This window comes from Neomonachus schauinslandi, chromosome 11 (genome assembly GCF_002201575.2).
Source record: "Neomonachus schauinslandi chromosome 11, ASM220157v2, whole genome shotgun sequence".
NCBI classification, from domain to species: Eukaryota; Metazoa; Chordata; class Mammalia; order Carnivora; family Phocidae; genus Neomonachus; species Neomonachus schauinslandi.
The window spans coordinates 1,316,735-1,325,175 of NC_058413.1; the positions used below are offsets into that span (position 1 = coordinate 1,316,735).

Sequence of the window (8,441 nt, forward strand, 5' to 3'; positions counted from 1 at the left end):
CACTCCGCACACGGCAGCCAGCATGGACCCCCTGCCTTTTCCATGTCTCTGTCTACGCACGTGAATGCACGCACTTCAGCTCGCCGATGTGCGTGTGAGGTGGGACCCCTGCACTCGCTCCAGGGCTCCTGATCTGAAACATGCGGCTTTTTTTCCATCCTGCTGTCTCTCCTGTCTCCCCGAAGATTAACCCAGGGAGCAGGGTCTCTGTCATTCTGGTCACTGCTCTGGGTCACAGCGGTGCCTTGCGCATAGTAGATATTTGGTCAATATTTGTGGAAGGAGTGCATGGATGGCATGGCCCTGGCCTGCTGTGGACAGGGGTTTCGGTGCCCAACCTTTGCTTCTGGGGTGCAAGACGAGAGGACCGCCGGACGTGGAGGGGCCAGCAGGGGGCGCTGCTGACCAGGCGATGGCGGTGGAGTCTGCTGCGCAGGGAGGTTCCCAGGCAGAGTTCCAGCCCGGACCTTGGTGACAACATTGGTGTGGCAGTCTCAAAGGGACCCCCTCCCTCCCTCCCTCGCCCCTTCCTGCTCTCACCCCTCATTCTAGTGCTCACACCGTCCACCCCAGCGCAGGTAGATGTCCCCAGCGGCAGCCTTCCTGACACCACCTCGGCCAGCAGGGCCCTCCACCTTCCCCGAGAAGCGGTGACTCCTCTGAGTGTACATCCTGGGCCCCACAGAACCCTCCACCCCCTCATCTCCTCATCCCCTTCACCCCCTTGCCCCCCAAAAGGATGAGGGGAAACAGGGGCTGGGAACATCCCTGAGAGCCCCCTGCAAGGCCGCCCCCAAGTCCAGGTTGGGTTTTCGGGAACACTAGGAGCCACTCCTTCCCCTGAGGTTTCAAGACTCACTCTTGAAACGTCTCTTCAAGAGTTTTGTTCAACCTCCTTTCGCACATCTGCTTCTCTTGCTCTGGTGTTGATCCACTCACTGCCCCAGGGCCTTTGCAAGCAATACAACCGCCGTGTCCTGACCTCACCCTCAGCAGCTGAGGGAAGGGTCCTCCTTATGCTGCAGGACATCAGGTCCCCATGGGACCCCGGGCTCCTCCTTGTCAATCCCCATTGCCGAGACAGTTCCTGAAGTTTCTTCCCCTCCAGTGACTGAGGCCGAAATGCAGATCATAGGGCCATTGTGAGGTCAGGCACTGTCCAAGCCCTGGGGGCTGCCAAATGCAGGTTAGAGCAGTTGTGGGGTGAGCCCCCCCACCCCGCCTGCAGGGGCCAGGGGAGGTGCAGCTGTCCCGGGCCTCGGGGTGGCTCGGCGGTGATCTCCAGAGGGGAACCAAGGGGGCACCTGCACTTTGGAGCCAGGAGATGACATCTGCTCTGACCCCATCTGTCCCGGTTACCAAGAGCATCCCCGGTGGGCCCCTCCTGGTCCCCTGCACATGATCCCAGGGGCACCTGACCCCCCGAGGCTGGACCTGGGGGTGGGGAGGTGCCAGCAGCCCAGCCCCCTCCCTAGGGGTGAGACACCGCTGGGACATGGAAGGCCAGACACCACCTCCTACCCCCTGCTTGTGGATGAGGCCCATCCCAAGTGCTCCTCTTCCAGGTTCCCCAGGCCAAGAAGGGAGACTCCCTAGGGTCAGGGACCTGCCAGTGGGGGTGCAGGCTTTCCCAGGTACGAAGCTATCAGCCACATTCTGCTCCTCTCCCTGGGGCCCTGGGCCTCCTCCATGTGATCCCCTACTTAGCAGGGGGCCAAGCCCCCAGGTGGCTTACATCGGCTAGTTTTCATTTCTGAAGCAATTGTTTATCTCAAACCTCGCTTGTATTATATTTTAGTCGTAAGTTTGGGATTTTTTTATTTTTAGCAGATTAAGTATATTTACTTTTATTTTTCTAAAAGTTCCAAAACCTCATGAACTTCTGTGTCTGATTCTCCCTCCCTTTCTTTCTTTCTTTTTCTTCTGATGCTCAGAAAAGCCCTTTAAAACCCGGATATTTCGGGGTATGTGGTTGTTGTCGCTGGGAGCTCCTATGCAACTGGGATATGTTTGTGGGGATACTGGAGATGTGGGCATGAAGTCAGATCTTATAGGAATCAGTTGCCTTTGTTTTAGCCGGGGAGCTCGGAGGTACCATGAAATTGTGGAATCTGAAACCAAATTCTCGGCCAGAATTTTTGAGCCACACAGATATTTAAATTCCATCTTCAAGTTCCTATATGGGTTACACTCATGTTCCTTTTATGCTACACCCAGATACACACGGGACCCCTCAACTCCCTTGCCTTTGGACACCTTACTTTACGGTTCAGGCCTTTAGAGAAGCTGTTCCCTCTGGGGACACGTGTTCACATGGAGATTCCGCCGTGGCGTCCTGTCCTGTGGTCACTTGTCCTGTACCGTGACTTGGCCCCTGAAACCAGTGCACCCGGTCACTAGAACTGGGTGGTGTCCCCTAGGCTTCACTGGCTTCCCTGCATACTTGGTATGAGTTTGTTAAAGCTGCCAAAGTGAAGTACCACAGACTCTGTGACCAAAACCATGGAGATGTATTGTCCCTGTTCGGGAGGTTGGAGGTCCACGATCAAAGTGTCTGCAGGTTCCTTCTGAGGCTGGGAGGGAGAATCTGCTCCATGCCCCTCTCCTCGTTTCTGCTGATTGACTGGTGATCTCTGGGCCTCTTGACTTGTAGAGACATCACCCCAAATTCTGTTTGTATCTTCACATGGTGGTCTCTTTGTGCATACATCTCCTTAACTTTTTCTCTTTTTATAAGGACACCAATCTTACTGAATTAGTACTGTGGTACTTCACTTTGGCAGCTTTAACAAACTCATACCAAGTATGCAGGGAAGCCAGTGAAGCCTAGGGGACACCACCCAGTTCTAGTGACCGGGTGCACTGGTTTCAGGGGCCAAGTCACGGTACAGGACAAGTGACCACAGGACAGGACGCCACGGCGGAATCTCCATGTGAACACGTGTCCCCAGAGGGAACAGCTTCTCTGAAAGCCTGAACCGTAAAGTAAGGTGTCCAAAGGCAAGGGAGTTGAGGGGTCCCGTGTGTATCTGGGTGTAGCATAAAAGGAACATGAGTGTAACCCTACCCTACCCTATCCTACCCTAATGACCTCATTTTAACTGGATTAGTTCTGGAAAGACCTTTTGTCCAAATAAGGTAGCATTCTGAGGTACTGGAGCTGAGGATTTCCACATGGTTTTTTGGTAGGCAGGGCACAGTTCAACCCATTACAACCTACAACAATGCAATCTTTTTTTTTTTTTTTTTTTTTTTTTTTTTGCACATCACTCCCTTATTATACTGATCTGGAAAAAAAGATTTAGTACCGTTACACTCAAAATGAGTACTGGGCCCGAGGCGCAGGGCCAAACAACTAGAGCATGATCAGAAACAGAAACAGTGAAAGACACACGAGCACGGTTGGGAGGTGTTTCACTGCCAGAAGAACGGTAAGGCAGGGGAGGGGTTCTAAAACACACGGCGGGAAGAACTCCTAGGCCTTGAAGTCAAGGAGCTCACCCCACGTTGGTGTGAGGAAAGGCTTAGTTTTGGATGATCACATGTGAATATTTGATATTTCAATACCACTAGAGATCCCAGAAGGTTTTTTGTGTTATTATCTATATGTATTTATTTGTAAAAGTAAATGCAACGCATAAGCATTCAGGTTGGTCCCAGTCTTCTGGGGCCAGCTCTTCCCGGGTCTGAGGAGCAATGATTGTTGTAATCACCATGCAGGTCACATTCATCTTCCTCTGGAATGACTGGAGCTCCCCAGACGAGTCACCTGATGAGAATAGGACAGGACTCTCTCCTGCGAACACAAATAGTCTCTCTTGCTTCTCACTGGTCACACCTTAGCATAGCTCCTCCCTATCCCCACCTCAGCAGGTGCTTAGAAATAAACAAAGTAGCAAAGACTACCGAGTTACCACCTCTCTTCTCCTGGATAAGAGTGTCCCTCAGCTTGGACTGAGGACCTGTGTCCCAGAAGTGCCATTCTGACTAGATTATAGGAAGGGAATGGGTGCCAGAGACAAAATGGCTAATGGAATTAGGAGTCACCGGTTCCTATCTGCAGCTAAAACTGAAGAGGCCCACAGATGTGGTCAGTTTGACAGGTGCAGAGAAGGGGATGGGCGGGGGGGGTGGGGGCATCCTTGGGAAAGTAGTCAGCCCGCTCGCCTTCACTTGTTGGCCTTGCCCTGGTGGTCACAGCTTCTCTGTCTTTACCCACAGCCTCTTCATCCCCCCAGAACCGCACAGGCTTGATGAGCATCAAGTTCTTGTCCAATTCACGGTCCATGGGAATTCCAGTCGGCAGACTCAGCACCATACCAGTCTCTTCAGAAAGACCCTCCAGATGCTTGACAACGCCCTGCCATCTGTTTCAATCAGCACCCGTTTCCCCTCCTTGATCCGGGAAACGATTCCTTCATTCCAAAAAGGCACTCTGGTAATCATGCCCTTCAGACGCTCACAGGAGGGCAGCTGATCTTCGGTGAGGTCTGCATCCCTGAGATCCTTACTGATGTTGTTCTAGAAGGGATGGTTAGGCTCCATCGGAGGTGGTGGGGCATCACACGAGCACCTCCAGATCTCTACTGGGCCTTGCTGTGCTTGGTAGCAGTTTCTGCTTTATTGCGGCCAGTCCGACCCCCCATAGTGCTGCTCCTCGAGGCGCCAGGTCCCCACTGTTGGCAGCCACATTTGGTCAGGGGCATCCAGCACTGTCCAGAGAATCCGAATTGCTCTCCTCTGCACTGAAGTGAAGCTGGTGTCAAACTCACAGCCAGCACCTCGCAGCACCTGCCCACCACACTTCACCTTCTCGTGCCAGGCCGGGTTCGGATTGGCATCATTCTAGCCAGTGAAGCGGATTTCCAGGTTCCAAGAGCTGAGATTCCAGAGTCGTTGTTTAGCCTCAGCTGCGCCTGGCTCCCATGCACTTGCTCACCCCAATTTTTTAATGGATTTTGGCATCTGATGATCTTATTTTCTTGCCAGGCCAACTATGCTTGGGAAAAATTTGTAGTGTAATCAAGAAAAAAAGAGAGAAAAGCAATTTTCCAATATAAGGAATGAAAAAGGAGACATCATTATAGAACCTACAACTATCAGAAAGATTATAAAAGGATTTGGCAATTTCTATAAATGGATAAACTCCTTTAAAACTATAATTTATATAGTCAATGAAGAAGAAATAGGAAATCTAAATAGTTCTGTCAGTTAAGTCAATTAAATCCATTATCAGAATCTTCCCTCAGAATGCAAGCTGGTGCAGCCACTCTGGAAAACAGTATGGAGGTTCCTCAAAAAGTTGAAAATAGAGCTACCATATGATCCAGCAATTGCACTACTGGGTATTTACCCCAAAGATACAAAAGTAGGGATCCGAAAGGGTATGTGCACCCTGATGTTTATAGCAGCAATGTCCACAATAGCCAAACTGTGGAAAGAGCCAAGATGTCCATCGACAGATGAATGGATAAAGAAGATGTGGTATATATATACAATGGAATATTATGCAGCCATCAAAAGGAATGAGATCTTGCCATTTGCAACGATGTGGATGGAACTGGAGGGTATTATGTTGAGCGAAATAAGTCAAATAGAGAAAGACATGTATCACATGACCTCACTGATATGAGGAATTCTTAATCGCAGGAAACAAACTGAGGGTTGCTGGAGTGGGGGGTGGGGTGGGAGGGATGGGGTGACTGGGTGATAGACACTGGGGAGGGTATGTGCTCTGGTAAGCGCTGTGAATTGTGCAAGACTGTTGAATCTCAGATCTGTACCTCTGAAACAAATAATGCAATATATGTTAAGGAAAAAAAAAAAAGAAGAAGGTAGCAGGAGGGGAAGAATGAAGGGGGGGGAAATCGGAGGGGTAGACGAACCATGAGAGACAATGGACTCTGAAAAACAAACTGAGGGTTCTAGGGGTGGGAGGATGGGTTAGCCTGGTGATGGGTATTGAGGAGGGCACATTCTGCATGGAGCACTGGGTGTTATGCACAAACAATGAATCATGGAACACTACATCTAAAACTAATGATGTGATGTATGGGGATAATACAAAAATAAAAAAATTAAAAAAAAAAAGAATCTTCCCACAAAGAAAACACCAGACCCAGATGGTTTCATCGGTGAATTCTAAGAACATAAAAAAAAAAAAAAAAAAAAAGAAGGTCAAGAGTACTAAATTTACATGTATTTTTCTGGAGAATAGACAAAGTAAAAGACATGATTTTTTATGATCCCCCGAACCTTCAAGGCCATTTCAAGAAAGAAATATTTAAAGCCAACTTCTGTTATGAACACAGATGCAAAAATACTTAACAAATTATTTGCTAATAAATATAACAACATTTGAAAAGATAAGATATTATGATCAAGTGGAATTGATTCCAAGTTTGTGAGTAGAGTTTAACATTAAAGCATCAAGATGAGGATTTGCTGTGGGGGCTGTCCTAAGCATCGTGTGTTTAGAGGCACTCTTGGCTTCTATCTGCTAGATGCCAGGAGCATCACACACTCCAAGTCATGACAACTGCAAGTGTCTCCACATAGTGCCAAATGTCCTTGTGGAACAAAATTGCTCCCAGTTGGAAACCAAAGCATAATAAAAATTTTAGAATCTATGGCTAGAAGTAAATAATCCTACCTGATTTTTTAAATCTACAAAATTAAAATAATGTTGAAATAGTAAACATTTTGTCCTAAAAACATGAACAAGACCTGGATGTGCCTGACACTGGGTCGGTTAAATGTTGAATTATACAACCCAGTCAGTTCAATAGACAAGGAAAAGAAATAACACTATAAATATTGGAAAAGAGGAAGTAAAATTGCTATAGTTAATAACATAATTTTTAACGTATAAAGTTCAAATAAATCTATTATAACTAAAAAGTTAATATAGCAAGATAGAGGGATACAGGATCCATAAAAAAATTAATCATGTTTTGATGACAAGCAACAATCTCTTAAAAATAAAATTTAAAACAGATCAAATAAAATTTTAAATTTTAAAATATTAAAAAAATCAATTACCTAGGTATAAAACCAAAGGAAGAACTAATGAAAATTGAACGTATTTTTGAAGGAAATTAAAGATCTAAGTGAATAAAGGCAAATACTATATTTATGGATTTGAAAAGTCACATTTATAAAGATGTCAATTCTTCCAAAACTTATATGTGGAATCCATGTCATTTGTATCAAAATCCCAGAAAGTTAACTTTGCTTATGTTGATAAGCTGATTCCAAAATGTATACAGAGACTCAAAAGACCAAGAAAAGCCATAACAGTCTTGAAGAACAAAGCTGGTTTACTTTAGCAGATAGCAAACTTAGTAGGAAGGGAGAGTATCTAAGAGAATGTGGCCGTGAGGGAAGGTAGACCAGATGACTATTGGAGCAGCCCACAGTGCTGTCCAGTGGCAGCTCTGGCATAACAGACACCTTCCACAGAGACACTAGCTACATGAGTCTATTGAGCATTTGAAATGTGACTAATGGGTCTGAGGAAATGAATTTTATGTTTAATTAATTTATAATTAATTCAAATGTAAATAGCCACACGTGGCTAGAGTATTGGACAGCACACAGTGTCCAGTACTTGTCCTACATATTGTATGACAACTTATTTATATCCAAGGTGATGCTTTAGTGCAGTGTGCAATAAATGGTTTGTGATAGACTATCCAGATTTAAAAAAGGTAGCTTGACCCTTACCTTACATCATACACAGAAGTAATTCCAGATGCATTGCATTTCTAGGTGTGAAAGATTAAAAATAATAAAACTTTCATAGGAAACCTAGAGCAATTTTATGATGTTCCATGTTCTCTTAAAGGGTGAGATATAATAGTTTGGGACATTTAATTTTAAGAAATCTGTCATCAAAAAGAAACCTTTAAGGAAATGAAAAGGCAAGCAGAAGAGCTGGAGAAGATACTGAAGAAGCATATATTTGATGAAGAACTAGTATCAGGATCTTGTGAATAATTTAAATATAATAATCATAATAATGACTCTCACAAATAATTTTTAAAAGACACATAATCCAATAGAAAAATGAACAAATGATTTGAATAGACATTTCACAAAGAAAATAGCCAAATGGCTAAACATAGTAAAAATTGCTCAGATTCGTGAGTCATCAGGAAAATACAGAATTAGTCACAATGTGCTACTACCACATGGTGGTAAGGATGTGTGTCAGCTGGGGCTCTTGTGCATTGTTGGAAGAAGCAGAACTTGGCACAATCACTTTTTTTTAAGACTTTATTTATTTATTTGAAAGAGAGAGAGAGAGCACGAGCCAGGGGTAGGGGCAGAGGGAGAAGGGAACTTTGTGCTGAGCAGCATTATGTTATTATAGTTAATAACATAATTTTTAATGTATAAAGTTCAAATAAATCTATTATAACTAAAAAGTTAATATAGCA

At 45.5% G+C, this 8,441-nt stretch overlaps 1 pseudogene; it reads right to left on the bottom strand.

The window, feature by feature from the left end:
• Nucleotides 1-4,063: 4,063 nt before the first annotated feature.
• Nucleotides 4,064-8,441, bottom strand: part of LOC110576222 — a 7,486-nt pseudogene continuing 3,108 nt past the window's right edge.